The sequence below is a fragment of the Protopterus annectens genome, chromosome 10.part0, assembly GCF_019279795.1.
Source record: "Protopterus annectens isolate FY-2018-M chromosome 10.part0, PAN1.0, whole genome shotgun sequence".
Classification (NCBI taxonomy): Eukaryota; Metazoa; Chordata; order Ceratodontiformes; family Protopteridae; genus Protopterus; species Protopterus annectens.
In genome coordinates, this window is record NC_056744.1 from 129632175 (window position 1) to 129654365 (window position 22191).

Consider the following 22191-nt stretch of genomic DNA (forward strand, 5'->3'; position numbering starts at 1 on the left):
ATGTATTTGATATGTGTATGTGTGTTATGTGTATGTGTGTGTGTGTGTGTGTGTGTGTGTGTGTGTGTGTGTGTGTGTGTGTGTGTGTGTGTGTATATATACGTGTGTATTCAGACAATGAGGATCTACTGTTAATATTTCACGTGTGTGTTATATGTCTGCATGTTTACCAACCTGTGTGTCGAAGCTGTGCAGCTGTTTTCAGCATTCAAGCATTGTTCACAAACCCATTCTGATTTGCTGCCTGTACTGCAAATGAATGTTATGAGTCGATAAAGTGCAGTTATTGAATTCTTTTCTGCCACTTTTAGGTGACACAGAAGATGTATGACCCCAGAGTGAGCAGGAAATTAAAAATGTGAATCAGCATGCTGGTTTTACCATGTTGCCTTATTAAATTGTTGCTCTGACCAAAGGCCCAAAGCAAAGGACAAAATAATTTCTTTAAAACACATATAAACACCATACAATATATAAGCATAACCCACTATTGCTTTAGTTTTTTAAGTGACAGTTCAAGAACAGTAACTTGATTAAATGCTCTTTGTATTGCACAGTTTATGTCTGTGATGCTGAATGGTTTACATGTATGTGACAACTTGTACTGTTTATATGGCACACAGAAAAAATATAGTTAATCCTCTATTTCTGTGCTATACCTATAATACTATTAAAATAAATTCTTAAATGAAACTAGAAATAGGAAGCACGGATTCTTTTGTTTGTTCCAGACAGTCTACAGTAACTTTTATAGTCCAGTATTATTGATTTATCCCCAGCAAAGCCAGTTGATATTAATATTGCTTTTTAATGAACCTGTGTAAGGATTTTGGATGGCAGAGATAATTTTAAGCATATCAGCATCTCAGCATCTCAGCATGTGAAAAAGAAATAAATGCCATTTAAAGTCTAAGGTAGCCAAAGCTTTAGATCTGTGGGATGTGAGTTAGTTTGGGTCAACAAATATAGTTATCAGTGAGTCACTTTTTCTACCTGCCTTCCTGTTTGGGAAAAATCTTTTTTCTTTATTCATTTATTATAATCAATCATTTTCCTTTTGGTCTAGATTGACCGAAAGACATAAGAAAAAAATTCCAATTTTTCTGAAGCATTGTTTGGCAAAAATCAGTTTGGAGTGAATATCTTTTGACTGCTAGGTCATAACTTTAACTCAGCACCGGGTACAAGTTGAATATATTTATCTAGGAAGTCAGCATATTTTGGCAGGTAAAGAAGTCTGACAAGCAAGTCTAACCTGTAGAAGAGCAGTTAATTAGTTAATTTTATTCTTTTTGTTTGCAGCAAGTTGGAAATTAGCATAGGAAAAATGAAATAAAATCAGGTATTTATGTACATCAATAACTGAACAAATGAATATTGCATAGGTAAATGTTGATGGAAAAAGTACAGCTGTACTGAAAAGAAGTTGTTATGGCTATTGCTGGCTATTAAAGGTGATCTTCACATGAGTGGGAAGGAACAGCATATAATGACATATTAGATACAGAAGTTAAATGTTATTCGGAAGGTGAACAGTGACAGAATAACAGGACTAGGGTGAGTGCAGAGGGCATGTTCAATGACTGTTTTCTTGATGTATGTTGTACGTAATGGTGTTGCATAACTCTAGAACTGGTCACTGGGACAAGTTCTCCAAACTGGTGGTGAGGTTCTTTGTTTAGTGGACGTGTACTATTTTTATGTGTTTTTCTTATTTACTGTAATATTGGTTGTAATGCTGTGGATTTGTCACAGAGCTATCTGCAGGGAATACTGCAAGTGTTTTGTATAGAGCAATGTGAAACTAGTAGGAAGGAACACTTAGAGGAGAATAATAAACCCCTTTTTGGGCACATATCGAATATTCAGCAGGCTTTATGTAACAATTTGAGGTACAAGCAGTATCAGGAAGAGATGTTTAATAACTTCACAGAGAGGTATAATACCATAGGTATCGCCTGGTGTTTTATTTTTCCTGTCCAACTCAGCACTCATTAGATTTCAGCTTTTCAATATTATTTTGTCCGAGCCAAGGTTATGTACTTTTCTATTGTGTGATGCATTTAAATCTTCAGAGTAACTGTGCTTGGAGTTTGTTTTATTACTGATTGTACTTGTGTGAATTAACTGTGAGTTTACCCAGCTATGAAATCACATTCCTAAGCTGGGGATATCACCAAAACTCCTCTTGTAAAATATTATAGTGAATTCAGATGTCAATAAAAGAATAAAGGGGAGTGCAGAGTTTTCACAACAAGGAGATCCTATTCAGCTAATTAACTTAATTTCTCAACAATATACTCTTTTAAACAACACTTTGGAGAGAATGCTTTCCCCTGGAACAGAAACAAACCTGGCATGATTGCATACCACATTGAGAATGGTTGAAAACGTCAGCACAGACATAAAGACAGTTTGCACTATTCCAGAGAAGGTTCATGATAAAGACACTAAAAGTACAGGAGATTCCAACTGTTTTCATGATATTTCCCAGAATTTGAACAATTTATACGGTGGTACACTGGCAGGAGATATGAAAAATCTCCATGACTGGTTCTAAAAGGATGTTTCCTTTTCAAGCAGAAACACCACAGACTACACTTTTAACTCTGAAGGTGACCATGTTTCTATGATTGGGGCTCCAAGAAAAAAATAGTTTTAAAAGTTAGGAATCTACAATTAGATAATACTTTTTTAAATAAATGTATTAACAGAAAAAGGGTCCCACAAAGTTTAAGAATGTTTAAATTTCCAAATTGGTTACCTATGATATCTACCATGAACTTATTGAAATGTTTGATAGGTACAGTATTGAGCTTATGAAATTAATTACTAAATGGAATGTTATTCAGATCGATACTTTATATGATGAAATAACTTTTTAAATGATAAGATTCTGAATGATTTACTTTTTGAATTCAATAAAAATAGATATAATCAGATTTTTGATAGAACTGAGAATTAATGCAAGCAAATTATTACTAAGAAAAAGAAATTAAGGTATGAGAATGATTATAAAAGTAAGCATGCCTACCCTATGCCCAAATGTACAGTTAATTTTAAAACAGTTGAAACTCCTCGAGTTAGTTTTAACCTCTGCGGTACAGTTAGTTATATTAATCATGACTATGGGCAAGATGAGAATATAGTCTTAGAGCAAATGGACCACCTAGAAGAGAAAGGTCACCCCCATATATCCTAGACAATGAGGGAGTTCCCCCTTCCCCTAGAGGTCTGAGAGATTAGGAACAAGACCCAAGGAGCCTCTGAACAATTGTTTTCATGAGGACCCCGAAACTTACTCATATCCCATGAATTGGGGAAAAGGGAGAACTAGAGGAAGAGGGAGGGGAAGACAAAACGACAGCTATAACCATTTTTAGAAGGGAATTTTTGACATGTAGGAGAAATTGTATCCCTGGATGATGTTCATATTGAAGTGAACACACACACACACACACACACACACACACACACACACACACACACACACACACACACACACACACACATAAAAACTCTAAGATATGCAATTACACTAGTGAAATGGTCACTAATGAACTTTTTAACCTTTTATGTAAAGGTTTCAGTTTTGTACCTAATAGCAACTGTGGCATTTCTGAAGAGTTATTAGAACTGAGACTATATACATACAAGTTAATGAGAATTTTTTTTTTTTTTTTTTAGGAATAACATAACATGATCTGAGAGTAAGAAGGCTAAAATAGCCAGGAGATATTGAGAAAAGGCGGTATAAAGGAATTAGACATTTATGTGTTAAAGTATTTAGCCTGGGTGAGAACAAGAGCAAAGCCTATGTTTAGAGAAATATTCCTTTAGGGTGTGTTTAAATGTATGTGCATCATTGATGGACAGAGTATGCTGTGGTAGAGAGTTCCATTGTTTGGCAATAATATGGGAGTGGAAGGAGCTTCAATGAGAGTTTTGGGCTTTATTAACCTTTAGCAATATTTTAGCAGCAGACCTAAGAGATGTTAGGTTACTGTAGGGTTGGACAAGATCAGATAGTGCTGGGCAGTTGTCAGGTTTGTATAAGACTGTATGAGTAGTTAGTAGCTGATACAGGGTAAGAAGATGAGGCAGCTCTAATCAATTTAGCTAGAGAAAGGCAATACAATGGTGAGATCTTTGAGATTGAGTAGTAGCAAATTTGGCAATTTTGTTATGGCAAGCTTCAAGGGAAGATAATATATGAGTTTGAGCAGCTGAGAGTCTGGCATGGTCAAATAAATACTACATTTTATACTTGTAAAAAGAAAAGTAAATGCAACCCCTCACTCTGTTCTACAATTACACACTATGAGAAAAGCTGTAAGCGGGATCTTTATACACTGTATAAAAATAAATGTAGATTTCAAGATAATTTAACTGAAGAAGAGAGATCTATATTAAAAACCCTCACTGGTAATAAATGGATCAGAATAATGAAGCCTGATAAGGGGAGGTGTAGTATTGGTGGAAAAGGTAGATTATTCCAGTAAAATGGTAAATATGTTACCAACATTGCTACATACACCGCAGTTTCTAAGAATGAAATTAATGTTGGAAACAGGAAAATAGATTTCTTCATAGAGGACAGTTTATTCCAAGGTGCTATTCCCTTAGATACCTACAGATTCTTGGTAACAAAGCCCCCGCTCATCCCTTCTATTGTTAGAATCCCTAAAGTACACAGAGACATCCCTGACCCGCCATGTAGAGTTATTGTAGTGACACAAAGGTCTAAAACACATACTCTAGCTGTGCCAATTGATCGTGTTTTAAAAGGTGTGTTAAAAATATACCACGTATCTTAAAGGATTCCTGGGACTTTTGAAGAAAATCAAGCATGAATATTTTTCTAATGACGCATATTTATATACAAGGATCCCACGCAAGGAAGGGCTTGATATGTTTAGTACAGCTGCATTTGAACTTACTGAATTAGACCAAGTGACAATCAAGTTTTAACAGGCCTAATGGAATTAATATTGTTTAACAATTTTGTCTTTTTCGAAGGGAAATATTTCAGACAAGAGAAAGGGGTAGCTATGGGTGCCACATGTGGCTTGTTACATGCAAATTTAGTAATGTACACATGGGAAAGACATGTCATCTTAGATTCAAAATTTAAATTATACTGGAAGGCTTATAGATATCTGGATGTTATCTTTATCTTAGGGAAATCTGCAGGGACTGATATTAATGAAGTTCTAAAGTATATAAATAATACGACAGGATTTTTAAGGTACACTCGCCAGCAAATTACACAGGCAGGCAATTACATAGATATATGTATAACTAAAAATCCTATGGGGAATTATTTTGAATCAACAATTTTCAGGAAGGATACTTTTTGCAATAGTTATCTGGAATACAGTGGTTGCCACCCTTTCCACACCAAAAAGAATGTGTTTAAAGAGCAGTGAGAATGTGCTCAAATATTAGGTTACTTAAGATTGTGCTGGAAAAGATCAAGCATATGTTTCTGGAGAGAGGCTACCCATTACAACTTTTAAATACTATAGCAAAAGAAGAGTATAAGGAATGGGGTAAGAAATACTGCCCCCTATTGGGTTCAGAAACCAGCCTAGATTATAGTACAGGAGATGACAAAGAAATACACCCTAATAGTACTTTCACTAACTCGTATGTGATTAAATATGGCAATATGGCTAAAGGCATTAAAGCCATCATAAGAAACAACTTAAATGTTTTTAAAATTAATACCACATTGATGAAGACAATTGGTGAAATTCTACTTTCCACTTATAAGACAGGGAAAAACCTGAAGAGATTAGTGGAAAAAAGTACTATTGACACACCTCATGTAAAGGGGTTACATGCTCCTGTGGAGCATGTAATCAGTGTCATGTAATTTTTGTGCTATTGACACACCTCACATAAAGGGGATAGATGCCCCTGTGGAGCATGTAATCAGTGTCATGTAATTTTTGTACTATTGACACATCTCACATAAAGTGGTACATGTCCCTGTGGAACATATAATCAGTATCATGTAATTTCTGTACTATTGACACACCTCAAGTAAAGGGGATACACGCCCCTGTGGAGCATGTAATCAGTGTCATGGAATTTTTGTACTATTGACACACCTCACAGAAAGGGGATACACGCCCCTGTGGATCATGTAATCAGTGTCATATAATTTTTGTACAACTGACACACCTCACGTAAAGGGGATACATGCCCCTGTGGAGTATGTAATCAGTGTCATGTAAATTTTGTACTACTGACACGCCTCACGTAAAGGGGGTACATGCCCCTGTGGAGCATGTAATCAGTGTCATGTAATTTTTGTACTATTGACACATCTCACATAAAGGGGTACATGTCCCTGTGGAACATGTAATCAGTATCATGTAATTTTTGTACTATTGACACACCTCAAGTAAAGGGGATACACGCCCCTGTAGAGCATGTAATCAGTGTCATGCAATTTTTGTACTATTGACACACCTCATCTAAAGGGGATACACGGCCCTGTGGAGCATGTAATCAGTGTCATGGAATTTTTGTACTATTGACACACCTCATGTAAAGGGGGTACATGCCCCTGTGAAGCATGTAATCAGTGTCATGTAATTTTTGTACTATTGACACATCTCACATAAAGGGGTACATGTCCCTGTGGAACATGTAATCAGTATCATGTAATTTTTGTACTATTGACACACCTCAAGTAAAGGGGATACACGCCCCTGTGGAGCATGTAATCAGTGTCATGCAATTTTTGTACTATTGACACACCTCATGTAAAGGGGATACACGGCCCTGTGGAGCATGTAATCAGTGTCATGGAATTTTTGTACTATTGACACACCTCACATAAAGGGGATACACGCCCCTGTGGAGCATGTAATCAGTGCCATGTAATTTTTGTACTATTGACACACCTCATGTAAAAGGTGTACATGCACCTGTGGAGCATGTAATCAGTATCATGTAATTTTTGTACTATTGACACATCTCACGTAAAGGGGGTACATGCATCTGTGGAGCATGTAATCAGTGTCATTTAATTTTACAAGTTATAATATGTATATTAATAATACATATATTAACTTGTAAAAAGGAACTGTGCAACTAAAGGAGTGATTTACATTGCAATATATGCTGCCTAACAGAATTTTTATGTGGGCAAGACAGAGAGACAGTTATGTTAACGTATTTACGAATACAAATAAATTTGATGAAAGAAAATATTTAGTGCTCTGCTTAAACATAACAAGTCTTGCTGTGCTTTAAAAAAAATCCTGTTCAGTATTCTGGCAGCACAGTGGTGCAGCAGTTAGCATTGTCACCTTACAGCAAGAGGTTTTCTGGTTTGATTCTTGGCTGGGGTGCATTCTGTTTGGATTCTGCATGTCCTCCTTACATTCACATGGATCTCTGGGTGTGCTAGTTTCCTCCCACATTCCAAAGACATGCGTCTGGAGCATTTCTCCCTGGGTTTCCACTGAAAATGGGCCCTGTCCCAGTCGGACTTTCCTGATAAACAAATGTTAAATAAATACATTTTAGAAACTGTGCCACACAATGAAAGAGGAGGATCTTGGGGAATATATTTGGAGTTCAGGGAGATGGCCTGGCAGTTTAGATTAAATGCTACTAACTGCCGAGGAGCAGCAGTTAGCATTGTCACCTTACAGCAAGAGGTTTTCTGGTTTGATTCTTGGCTGGGGTGCATTCTGTTTGGATTCTGCATGTCCTCCTTACATTCACATGGATCTCTGGGTGTGCTAGTTTCCTCCCACATTCCAAAGACATGTGTCTGGAGCATTTCTCCCTGGGTTTCCACTGAAAATGGGCCCTGTCCCAGTCGGACTTTCCTGATAAACAAATGTTAAATAAATACATTTTAGAAACTGTGCCACACAATGAAAGAGGAGGATCTTGGGGAATATATTTGGAGTTCAGGGAGATGGCCTGGCAGTTTAGATTAAATGCTACTAACTGCCGAGGACTAAGTAAACACATTTTTATTCTCCCTGCCTTGAAAATTAAAGCAGATAGGTTATGATAGATTATGATGGTTCTTCGAATAAGAATTCCATTCATACAGTTTGCAGACTGCTTTAATGGTTTATTTATTTATTTATTCATGTTTTTTAGGAAGCCTATACCTCATTTTTATATACATATACTTTTTATATTTCATTTTTATAGGCATACTTTTAAATAACTTTTTTCAAATATTTATCAATAGTACAACATGAATATGTTTTGTGGAAGGTTTTTACTTGAAATGTTTATTCAAATATGTATATTTCATGGGATTGTTTCTTTAAATGTATTGATAAAATCCAATTAGTTTTTAAATTCAGTTTAAGCACCAAAGTATATGATTTGAATGATGGGTAACTGATTCTGATGAAGTCGATTAAGGAGTTACTAAATGGCAAAATCTCTTAATCAACATATCTACATTTATTTTTTTTGTTATGTTATTTTGTTTAAACTAAATTTGGGCTTTGTTCAAGTGGATCAGCTGGTTGGTTTATTCATTTGTTCAGTATTTGGAGCAGGAACAGAGAAAACCAATAACAGAGGTAGAATTCTGTGAGTTATTTTTTGCTGGTTATTGGTTTGAAGTTTGCTAGCTGCATGGACACATGCTCATTTTTCCTGATTATTGATACCTTTTATTTATTTATTTATTAGAAAAGACAGGTGACCGCAGAGACAAATAGCTAACTTAAGTGGGTATGCATTTTACTAAATATTCTTGCTTCCCAAGATGAGTATCTGACTGGAATACAGTACTATTTTTCAATTAAGGGCAGCTGAGGGGGGGAGAGGATGCAGATCGTGCCAATTCCACTAGCATTCAATGTGATTCTGTTTGAAGGAGCCCTCATAACCCTTTTCAGGATGGAATAAATGTTCACAACCATTGTATATAACTTCAGGCTGCTCAGGCCAATCCTCTCACTTCATGGTCTACACATAACACTTTTGTGGTGTTAAATGGGCTTTCCTTGTCCATTTGAAGGATAAGATTGGTGCCTGTTCAGCTAGGAGTTATGGGAAAGATAGATGGATGAACATCATTACATGAACACTCTGATCTTGCTTAGAATAGATAGGTGATATAATTTATGCACATTTATGAATAACTTTCTCCATAAGTTTTTGAGGTTCATTTCAGCTACTTTCATCACTCGTTATAAAGCAGAACTTCCCAATTTGACAAAAAAGACTAGGTTTTCCTTATTTTAGGGCCAATTACTTGGCTCATTTCTGCCTCTTACGAATTTCTGAATTTCTGTAAACCCTCATAATCTCCCAACATCCATTCAGATTCCTGTAATACAATCATTTTATGAGGAATAGATTCAGAAGAACTTAAGGGAAGTTTCAGAGAGCCATTAGTGGTTAAGGTAAGTCAGTGTTTGGAATTCAGTGATTTAATAAATGTATAAGCTCCTAACCTTTGCTTGGTGTTGTTTCTCTTATCAACAAATAGAGGACTAAAAATAATGGGCAACCCTGACCTATGCCTCTTTCTAAAAAAAAAAAGAGGGAGAAGCATTATTAGGCAAATCAGAGGGTGGAAGATTTTCATGTATTGATTGTACGCCTTTTATAAAGTTAGAGGTTTGTTTTACCTGGCTGTCTTGTTTTTCAAAAGTTACAAGTGAGCCTATATGTCTGTTGAGTGAACCATGGCAATGTGTGCTGGACATCGTTACATGCATTTTCAAAGTCAGTGACAGTAGATAACCAGGGAATTTTGGTAAACTAATTTGGGATTAGTTTAATACTAAGTGCAACCTATTGGATTTTTTTATCCTCACAAAATGTCTATTTTTTTTATGAATGGCATTTAATATAATAGAAAATTGTCTCATTACAAGTGTTTTGGCATATAGTTTAAGGTCTTTCAGAAACAGAGAGAGAGATCTGTAATTTGATGGGGTGTCAAGGTTTTTAGTAAACTTCAGAAATACAATATTAATGGAGTGTTAGAAGAGGGAGGCTGATTTGCCAGATACAAAGTCTTCCTGAAAACAGTTTGACTTATAAAGGCATGATCAAGTCCTGCAAAGCAATACAGAGGTCATTAGTTCTGCAGTTTTTCTTTTTGGAAATTTCCTAATGACTACACAGCCCTTACCCTCTTTTGTTGCATTACTGAGTGATTGGCATTGTTTTAGAATAATTACTGGGAGGTTTAGTTTTGTCAGGTAATGCCTGATTATGTTTTCTGATGGAGGACTATTACTGGAGCAGAAGCCCTTGTAAAAGTTTGCCATAAGATGGTTAACCAGCCTGGAGTGTGTTATTAATGATAAATTTTTATCCTTTAAGGCCTGAATGAACCCTTGATCTCCTGCCTTTGAATCCTTTACTCTAGTAATCTCCCAAGAAACAGCCTTTTTGCCCATACGTTAGTAGGATCTTTCCTTGGGTGATAGTTTGCATTTATAGTGTAAGCTGCTGAGGCTTTTATTAGTTGTTTTGTAGTGACTGAGCAGACCTTTGTTCAGATAATTACAATTTCTGTAAGTCCTCATAAAGATTGTTAGTCTCCATGTCTGCAAGCATGATATGTATTCAGGTTCGCAGGCAAGTTCTAGACTAGCTGCACTTACAAGCCATTTTAAGCCTCCAATTTTCCTTTTTGTGCTTGAATTAATCTATCTCATCTGGTGATAGATTGGTCTTACCCATCCCATGGTAAATAATCATATATTACCCCTAATGTGAATAACTAAGATTACACCGCAGATAACATGAGGGGACACATGCATGGGCTAAAGCATTTAGGAGTTGCCTCTGTCTATTAGTTGAACAGGGGCAGTCCTGTGGTAAATTTTCTGTTTCTCATCCAGAGATGAGATGAACTTTGTTTTACGTGGATGGGGAACCCATTCCAGAGCAGTGGTATCTTTGGTGAGATATACCTGTCCCACCAAACTGTTCTGTTGCAAAATAGGTTTAGATCTTCAGACTGAGTATTTATGATGCCATTTGACTTGCTGATGTACAATAAATCCATCAGTACTGGGTTGGAGGGTGCCTTGTAACCTAGACACAGGCTACCTCTTGGCAGTCTGTAGGATACCGAGTATAGTGAGAAGGCTTTATGTCAGTTCAGGTAGGATATATTGTTTAAGTCTTGTATCCTATTCATAAGGTATCTGTGTTTGAGTGCCTGTTGGTGCCTGCGTATGGACAGATACTGAATGATTGGTCTAATAAGGGCTGAATAAAGGGGGAGAATGATATCCTTAAATCTAGATATAATCCTTTTGTTGATAAGCCATGGAGAATAGAAGGACTTTCTTACAACAATGGGCACATGTTAGTCGAAAGTTAGGTCACTGTCCAATGTAAGTTCCCAAATCTTGTACAGCTGGGTGAGCTCTTAGGGACGTAGTGTCAATGTGGTAGTTCCCCAGGGTAGATGACATCATAAATGTTATACTGTTGCTTTCAATGAAATGCAGCTTGATTAGATTAGGACCTCAAAACCAGATTAATGGTCTCATAGATAACAATGTATTATCCCTACAAATAACTGCTGCTTCAGCAAGGCTTTTAAACACTGCCATATGAAGGCTAGTGTTTTCTCATTTTTAAGATATAAAGTCTCTGAGCTCAATAATAGTTGTACATTGGTTTATTCCAAGCAATTCATTTCCTGTTAAGGACACAGGGATTTGATATAGGAAAGGGAATTATTTTAGTGGAGGTGATAGTTTGTACTTAGGTTGAGGGCACTACAATAGAATCAATGTTCTTAGGATGAGTTAAATAAGTCAGTGACAGTGGCATAACAGGTGACACACTCACCTTTGTTACAGAAGGCTGTGGGTTCTATTCCCAGGCCAAGGAGATGGATTTCTGACATTGCAGTGCAGCATAAGGGGGGTAGTGTACTCATGAGTGTGTCGTCCTTCGGAAGAGATGTTGTCTAATTGAGTTGGTGGTAGCTCAGGTGGATATTAAAGATCCAACAGCACCTATTGAAAAGAATAGGGGAAGTTCCCCCATGCCCTAGTCAAATTTCTCCTAGTAGCAGAAATACCACCTCTGGTCTTCAATGAAAAAAGGCTACTAGCCTAGTGGGAATAACCCTGTCAGCAAAGAATAAAAATTATATTAGATAGAATTTTAGTGAATGGTTCTTCAACCACCCAGTAACAGAGATCCATTTATGAACAACCTTAAAAGCCTAAGGCTATTTTTTAATTCTGTGTTGTGAGATTAGCTGCCTCATATGTTTGCTTGAATACTCTATTAAATTCAAAATCACCTGCTACATAAATAAGTATATGGTCTTGGCTAAACATTTTGATTTCAGAAGCCATTTTCTGGAAGAAGAATCATGCACAGTGATAACTACAAACCTTTATATGCTAGTGTTAATTCTGTAGCACAATCATCTGCCATTTTCATCAGAAATGGTGTCCTTGATTACTCATTGTACTTGCTTGCTATAAAGTATGTAAATACTCTTAGTTTATGAAGTTAATTCTAAACTTGCCTGCCAAGCCTCTTAAAAGAGCAACCAGTATTCCTTTTGTATTTTTCTTTTCTATGCTTCTTCTTTCCATGCTTACCAATCATTGAACCTCTCTGTTATTCCGAAGGCCATCATTTGTTCCCATGTACTGACTATCCTTAGCAGTGGGGGCGTACCTCTCAACCTCTTAACACAAGAAATCTGTACAAAGGCTGACATAATGGGGGCTTAAAGGCCCAAAAATAGGGACACATTTTAAATATTGTTGTTATAAACTTAGAAAGTTGCTAGAATAACAGGATTTGTGTTTGCATGGGTTATCTGTAGGATATGAAGTCTGAAACTCAAATACATGTCATTATTTAGTGACTTTAATCCATAGATTATCCATCCCAGTAATTTGTCAGAAAAACAAAAATATGAGGCAAAAAATCTGGACATTCTGCGAAAATCTGTACCGTTAAGAAGTATGAGTGGGGCTGACAGTCATCTAAAGGTCCCATTATACAGACAGCCATTGAGGATATTTGTTCCCTCACTGGCATCCCAGTAATGAAGGCATTTCTAATGAAACCCTGACCCTGATCTTGGTGGTTGACCTAAGCACCTGCACTGTTGCAGAATGTAATATACCCTCCAAGTGTGTTTGAGTGTTTGATGAGGAAGGATGCCATCCTCTCATTATTACTCGATACATGTCCCCAGTTCTGACTGATTCAGTACCCTGCAGGCCTCCACTTGAATACATGCGATTATCCAACCAGAACCACTAATCTTCCCCCATCCCCAGGGGTGAGATAATATCTGCCCCTCAGTTTCGTTCCCCCCACCCTTACTCTTCCAGTGCCCTAGAGCTATTCAAATTCAGACCATCTGGGTCATAGTCAGGGATTTATCACTTTGTGCCTCAAAGCTGGGCTACTTTCACATTCTTTAATTAGTTGATTTCTATTTGTTTTAAAAATATCTAAGTTTTATTGAAATCTGTTGACAAAACTACAAACATATAATTTTGAGCAATACTCAAATTCAGATACAAACTGTATTTAGACTGAAGGACAGAAAAAAAAGAAAGACTTGGAAAATGCAATTTATTTCAAAATTCAACATTATCACAATTGCATTTGAACTCATAAACAGAAGCCTTTCAACAATGTTCATCTGTGTTACCAAACCCTGGGGTACATTACACTTAATAGAAACATATTTGGAATACTTATTTTAATTCTACCTCAGTTTTTTGACCTAATAATTAATTTATAACACATCTCATTATATAGACATTCATGTTGGACACTTACAAAGACAATAATGGCACCTGGACTCAGAACTATCTTCTAATACCTCACGACCCTTGTGAGTGTGCCCTACTTGATGACCTTGTGGTTCATATGTTTTACCCAACCATTAGCATGCTAGATGTCTATGCATTTCTGTATTTAAACATCTTTATAGGTACTAGGCTATCTGACTGAGGGTATTTATAAGCCTAGCCAGAATGTGTTGGCTTTCGCCGCCCCCTTAGATTAGTTCCCTGTGCCTCTGTCCAGCAGAGCCATTGAAGTGATCCCTGGGGTAAACTTTCTGTTTCCCATCCACTCGTCAAGATTTCTCTTGAAGAGGGTTAGTGAGGAGCTCTGACTAAACTACCTTAGCTTTTTTAAATGTATTTTAGAAGTATATTAGAAGGATTTCTGTATATATGTAAATGAACTAGAGTTTAAGTCAATTAACTATGTCATGTGCACCAATGAACTTCTTCCATTGTATATTTAAATGCTTTGTTTTTAATGGCAGTTGTTGAAGTTTTGAAAAAGCCATTTGGTGAAATCTATCCCTCCAGCTTTTTGGGTTGAAGAACCAGCTACACTTGCTTTACTTTGCAGCATACTACTTTTATGAGCTGAAAAAGCTGTTTTACTTTGGAAATAGAGGTTTGCTCTTTTGTTTTTGTTATTTTACATTTTTACTGCAAGCAACTTGTTGCCTGGTTTTATTACATTCTATTTATTGTTGTGGTGAGGTTTAAATCCCTGGAGCCTGTGGCTTGAGAGGATATGGTTTTCTTTAGGTGGAGTATGTCCATCAATTCCGGGTTGGACATGGCCTTGTATGTCAGGCAGAGATCACCTCTGAGTAGGCGGTATGCAACCAAATACAGCTGGAATTTCTTCAGTCGAGCTGCATAAGGCATCTGCTTGAGGCTAGTGATCCTCTTGGTGAGGTACTTCAGTGGTCTTTCCAGTTGTTGCAGGTGTCTTGTAAGGTACATCCCAAGTGGGGCATTGTACTCTATGATGGGACTGATGAGTGATGCATAGAGAGGCCCAATGACCTCTTTCAATCTGGATGCAAACCCTTTTGTGATTAGGTGGGCCACCTAGAAGGATTTTCTATCACTTTGGCAATGTGATTATCAAAGGAGAGATTACTATCTACTTGGGTTCCCAGATCCCTTATTATGTCTCCCATATTTAGGGGGCTACCACCTATGTGGTAGTTTGTGGGTATTTTGTTTTTTCCAAAGGTGGTGACTATGCACTTTTTGGCATTTAGCTTAAGGCCGTGGTTTTGACACCAGGTATATGTCTCAGTGAGACCCTTTTGGAGAATGTCTGTGTCAGCCGGAGAGTCAATTATAGCCCCTAGTTTGCAGTCTGTGAACTTGGTCAGCCATAGTCCTCCTGTGCTTGCCTGTACCTCTGAGAAGTATATGCCGAACAGGAGGGGTCCTAGGACTGAGCCCTGGGGAACGCCACTTGTAACCGGTTTAGAGTCAGACCTAGCTCCTGCAACTCTTACCATGTGGGTTCTGTCTGTGAGCCAGTTGGCAACCCATCTCATGACGTAGGGGTTTATGTTCAGGCTGGTGAGCTTGTCTATAATACCTGAGTGGGGAACGGTGTCAAAGGCCTTTGTAGGGTCTAGGTAGGCTGTGTGGACCACCTTTCCCTCATCTATAACCTTGGTAACTGTCTCAAAGAAGTTCACCAAGTTTAGGAGGCATAATCTGCCCTTAACAAAGCTGAACTGAGTAGGGTCCAGTGTTTGGAGGTTCCCAATGTCTCTGTTAATGAGATCCATGATGATGCACTCCATAGCTTTGCAGACCAAGCTAGTCAGGCTTATAGGGTGATAGTTCCCGGGGTCCATTGTGGCTCTACCTTTGTGGAGAGGAATAATCATTGCTGTGCTCCACTCTGTGGGCATGTAGCCTGTGGAGAGGCTGAGTTTAAACAATGTGTTTAGGTGAGGGGTTAGTTCATCTTTGAGCTTGTGTAGGATGTGGCCTGGGACACCGTCCGGTCCCATTGATGCTGCATTTTTGGCTTTGGAGAGGGCTGTTTTAACCTGAGTGCCTGTGATTTCAGGGGCACTACATTATTCTGGTATAGTTATGGGCCCTTTTGGGGGTGAGAGGGGGGTGAAGTTTGCACTGAACCTGTCTGCCAGGATGTTAGTTATATCGGTCAGTTCAGTGTATTTTGTGCCATTCTGCACTAACGCTGAGCAGATCTGAGAATTGCCACTTAGATTCTTGACATAGCTAAAGAATGCCTTGTGGTTATCTTTGGAGTCCATGGCAATTTTTCTTTCGAAGCTAGCCTTGGATGATTTTATGAGGGAACATAGTTTCATGCTGATACTGATCAGGGATGTCTTCCCTTCTTGGGATTTTACTCCTTTCTGTACTAGTTTCCTCCTTCTATTGTATAGCTTGTTTATGGCAGGGGTCTACCAGACTGGTTTCCTTTTCTTGGAGGAGTGAGTCTTGGTTTTGTTTGGGATGGCACAATCCATGTATTCTTGTAGGTGTCCATAGAGTGCATTAGTAAAGGATTTTGCAGCTTGGACAGTATTATCCTTTAGCATGGGGGCTTTGAAACTTCCCACCTCAGTCTTAAGTAACATGAAGTTTGCTTTTGAAAAGTTTTTCACGGTGGTTTCTTTGACCGGGGGTGGTGGCGGAATATGGATATCCAGAGTGATTCGTTTATGGTCAGAGCTAAACAGCGAGGGGTTGACCTCCGGTGTGGAACAATGGTCGCCCATGTTGGTGATGACCAAGTCCAATATGTTAAAAACAAGAAGATACAGTTCCAAAGGAACGTTCAAGTGTAGCAATATAATGTAGCTATAAGTAAGCACTAATAAATAGCTTAAAAATAGGTTTATTTGGAAAAACAGGTTGGAAAGGGAAGAGTTGAAGTGGCAAATAAGACTGAACTCCACCCACTTCCCAGGTATAAATGAAACATAGTATTATGCCTGTTTTAAAATACCACTCACTCAAGTTGTAAAACATTTCTATATTATGTTTTCTATATAATGTTTTTTCATACAATGTTATATTAATGTACAATTTTTTGTAAAAAAGCTTTTAATTAATGGTTTGGTAAAGTTTATAATAAACACATTAGGCAGTATTTTAAATAGTAAAGTATAGATGTTTAAAATAGTATTTTTAATAGAGGAACTGTGAATAGTAGAATGTTTCTTTAAATAATGACAGGGAGGTATTTTCATTGATTGGTAATTATTCAATTGTTGTAAGGTATAAAAACACTACTGGTTTTGTCATTTAAATGTTTCTGATGAAGTCTTGTTATTTTAGATGAAAGCGCGCTCAAATAAACCTATTTTTAAGCTATTTATTAGTGCTTACTTAAAGCTAATTTCAGCTACACTATATTGCTACACTCGAGCGTTCCTTTGGAACTGTATTTTCTTGTTTGAGTTGTTTGGTAGCAGTTCCTGTGTTTTCTTTTTTTTACAAGTCCAATATGTTGTCACCTCTGGTGGGGGTGTTGACCAGTTGATCCAGGGTGTTTGAGTTTATAAATTCTAGGAAATGTTGGGCAAGGGAGTTTGTACTTGAGTAGTTCTCCCAGTTAATGTTTGGGTAATTGAAATCACCCAATATCAGGGTGTTTGGTAGGACCTTTATGTTTCCCAGTGTTTCCAGGAATACAGAGTGGGGGTCCTGGGACATGGTTCGTGATCTGTAGCAAGCTATAATTTGAATAGCAGTTTTGCCCATTGTTAGTTGCATGTGGATGATCTCTGAAGCATCATGCTGTGCCACTAACCTGGAGGTGTGGGTATCCTTGATGAATATGGATACTCCCCCACCTTTTGTATTTCGGTCTGGGTTTTGTGGCCGAAATGTATGGTATGAGTTGTAGCCTGGTAGTGCTGGGTTGCTCTCTGGAGCCTTAAACCAGGTTTCTGTTACTGCACATATATCGATTTTCTCAATACTGAGGAGTGCCTCGAGTGCGTGCATTTTAAGGTTTACACTTCTGGCATTGAGTAGCATTACCCTCAGTTTTTTGTTACTTGTGCTATTTACGGCGGTGGGTTTGTCTTTTGAGCCTTGCTTAAAAAAGGCACTATGGGGGTGGCAAGAGCCTTGGCCAGTATTCGAAAGCCTAAGGGTGACATGTGCAAGCCATCTCTAGCGAAGCAGTGTGGCTCATCGAGCATGTCATCCCAGGCTGACAGACACTGGATCCCCTTTGAATGACACCAGAAGCTTAGCCAATTGTTGAAATTGATAATGTTTTCCCTATACCGTGGTATAATTCTTGGTGAGGGCAGGATGCTACTCGGGGTCAGGGTCATACCAGCCTGGGCTACATGATCAGAGAGCTCCTCCATGTCTCTTTTCCTGTAGTCCAAGGAAGTATGGCTCAGGTAATTCCTTCATTTTTACATCTATGACTCCCATTGAAAAATGGTAGATATGTTTTAAATACAGAAATAATAAGGTTAATGCAAAACATCTCAAAAGGACATTTCATTTTAAATAGCAACCTTAAGTGTTGCATCTCTTTGTCTGGCTATTGTGAAAGAATAGCTTCAAAGTATATACAAAGTCAGAATGTACTGGGCTTTATACATTTGGGAGGACAGAAGGAAGAACTGCAATCAGGGATCCTGCTCATACCTAATCTTCTATCCAGTGAACTAAATACCTGACAAAGCCAGGTACCGCATAATAGGCTGAAAGGAGGAATGTGTGTCATAAGGTAAACCTGCTAAGTTTTACCATCTATCTAATGGGATGAAACAGGAAGAGTGTGTTGGCTGTTTAAATCAGATGTACAAATTTCACTATATTTTATATTTGCAGCTCCTTTTGTTTATTAAATAGGAAATTATATAGCAGTAAAATGTATTATATGTAGAAACTCGATTAACTCCATGTGTGCAAGCATGTGTTACAAGGGCCGTGGGCATTACTTAGGAGAAAAAAATTGTAATAGTCCATAAATAACTATTTTACGAATCTTCTGGACTTGGTCAGTACAATATTATTTATTTTTAAATTCTGAATGAGAACTATTACAGAGATAATCATAAATGGTATTTTTAGTACAACCAAAGGCTTAAATGTCATTTCAGTTACACACTGTTGTGCTGCAGACAAGAAGATAATGGCTCCAATTAACTCACTGTTGTAACTAATTTCTACTAATATCTGGCAGCATAAGTTGTCACGTTGGCCCTGACAGCCCTTTAAGAGTGCTGCTTCTTACAGCGACAACATCTGAAAGGTACATTACATCATTTAATGTTTGCCCTCAAAATGAGATCTGTTTGAACTGTGCAGTTTGAAAACGTTTTTAACATTATTATTACACTTTTAGAAACATAGTTCATGGCTAACAGTTCATCATCTTCATTCTACTTTGCTAATAAAGTAAGACGCAGCTAAATGGTTTTACTTATGCATTATAGAATTGCAAAAAGTATACATCAAAAGCTGACTACTGTGCTTTGGCATGGTATCGGGTGAAATTACTGCAAATAATATACAAGATTATAATCGAGTGACCAGCAATAATCTACTTATTATATGCTGGAGACATAGATGCTAAGAAATTCACCTCAAGACCAAAGCTTGAGTGGTATCCATTTCGAGAACATATAAAGCCGTTTATGATCTGAATCCCAGTTCCAGTACTTTGCAGTGCATGAAGCTTTATCTGCTCCATGGACTACCAGTTACGGGAAAAAAAGTGCAGGAGCAAGAGTGTTTTATCGGCTTTCAAACCTTTTTAAAGCTGGTAGAGCATTTAGCTCTGACAGACAGCAGGGAAACATGAAAAGCACCCCTCTGTAGAACTTACAACTTCAAAAGCTGTTAGATACGTATTTAGTAAAAAAAAAAAAAAAGGTGTTAGATACTTCACTCTTCCACACTTCGTGTTTATAAGTGTGGGAGAGCAAAGCAACTAACAGCTTTTAAAAGCTGTTTTACCTTCTTTTGATATTCTTTGCAAGCTAGAACTATCTACTGTTAGCCCTTTGCATGAGACCAGATAGTAGCAGTTTTTGTTAAGCACCTGTATAAACACTGTTAAGATTTCTGATGAGCACCTCGAAGCATTATTGAAATTTGGTTTCATGCCAGAGACATCCTTAAAAAGCTTACTTTTTTCCCAATGATAGAATATAATTGCAGTGGAACATGCATTACAAAATAATTGTACATTCATTTATGTTGTTGCTTCTGCCTTGTTGAACTTCAGAATCTAAGATGTAATGCCGAACAGAAGGATATTGCAGGCAATTCCAGCATGAACTGTTTTTTGTTTTCCTCTAAACATATCTGTTAGGTAATTTGAACATTTACTGTTTTTACCTCTGAACATATTTGATATTCCTTAACAAATGACTTACAGAAAGTAAATGTGACTTAGGAGACTCCTCCCAGTCTCATCATCTCATACTGGGGAGCACTGGAAGATAATACTGGGAAAGCCCTCCCCTTAGTTTGATAATACTTGAATTTCACCCCCCCTTTGATATCTTTCCAAACACTGGGTGCATAGTGACCACTACAGCATTAACCCCTTTGGCCATCTTATGTTTACCGCCTCTGTCCTACTTCTTTAGTTCTGTCATACAAAGACCTGGAGCTGCACTATATAGTGCACTGTTTCTGTGAGTTGCCTACTTGAACTTACCTGAGGTATTTATTAGCTTGCTATTTTGTTAGAAGAAATGTAAGCCTCTTCTCTCTGGATGACTGACTTGGGGTTAGATTCCACTTGAACCTTTAGTGATTAGCTTACTTTTGCTTTGCACAGGGCTGCTTGGATTTTAAACTTGACAGCTTTTCAACCTGCCATTGTTTTTGGCTGCACTGCACACCATGTTACAATGTATACCCTGAAAATAAAAAGAAGAGCAGGAGAGAGAAAAGGAGAAATCTGCTGCTATACACGTCATGTATCTTCACTGGAACTACTATACATGTCATTTGTACGAATTCTGCTGTGAGTGGCCTATTTGGATCTGCCTGGAGTGGGTTTTTTTAATTTGCTTTTTTGAGGGAAAAGGCAAAACTCTTCATTCCAGACGACTTTTTAAGAGAAGCATTTTGGTCTTCACTTCCACTTAGTTATCATCTTCCTTCACAGTGCATCCTATCTTAACCACAATAATGCACCAGCTCTGCCACAAGGCCCACCTCTTAAAGTTTTCACTGAGATATTTGTCATTGTGCAATAGCCTGTGGTTACTGTATCAAATCCTGACTCCCAGTACTGCAGCAGCTCTGCCACAAGGCCCAACTCCTAAAAGTTTTCACTGAGAACTTTGTCATTATGCACTCTCCTGTGGTTGCTACAGCAAATTCTGACCTCAGTACTGTAGGAGGTCTGCCACAAGGCCCAACTCCTGAATGTTTTCACAGAGAACTTTGCTATTATGCAGTGTAAGAAAATTTAATATGAAGGACCTTGCTATGTATTAACTTTCACTAGTCAAATACATGCCTGCCTTGTGCTGGAAAGTGGCTGTGATGTTCTCCCCAAAGGAGTAGTCCTTGTGCTCTAAGACCACTTACTAAGTTGGCCACTGTCCTTTCTCCTGACCAATAGATTACACTGTATATGCCATTTGCTTAGTCTGCTTAGCTTCCTGATTTCTGCATTCAGTAAGTGAAAGAAAACTTATTCTGCTTCATGCCTCCTTAATAATTGCTCTGTACTGGCTATAAACTGATTGCTCTCTGGAATAACTGACCTGAGTGTGGGAGGGACACTCTAGTAGGATGTATTTTTAAATCTCCCCTCACTTTGGTCTCCACTTCCACTCAGTCTTCATGTTCCTTCACGGTGCAGGTATGTGTCATGTGTTATTACATTTATATTTGTTCTAAGACTGTAAAATAATGAAAATATCTTGGTAGTATGTTGTATTTATACTGTTTTCATTCAAATTGGATACGCTGTATGTATGTTGAGCCTGTGCCCTTTAACAAACATATATGTAATGCCATTTGCTGGTGTTTTGGTAGATATAATGCTCTTTTGACATAGTGGTTAATGCAATGAATGATTACTAAGAGATGGTTTTGTATTGTGAGTGTCAGTGTAGGGCTATGTTATGACAATTTGCACTGTACTGTTCTATACACTACATTACTGTGATTCTCTATCAGAATACCTCTTGCTAAAGCTATTTTGATCTAATATTTGTAAACATTCTTAACATCCTCTACTCTTATAACACCCCATATTCACTTTCTCTGACTCACTGTAGTCCTTCCTTTATCCCTAGGAATAAATATTAACTTTATGCCTCAATATAATATTACAGGTTAGGGGAGATTTTCTCTTTTTTTTTCCTTTCAGATCCTGTGGTCACTACATCCAATCCTGAACCCAATATTGGTGGAT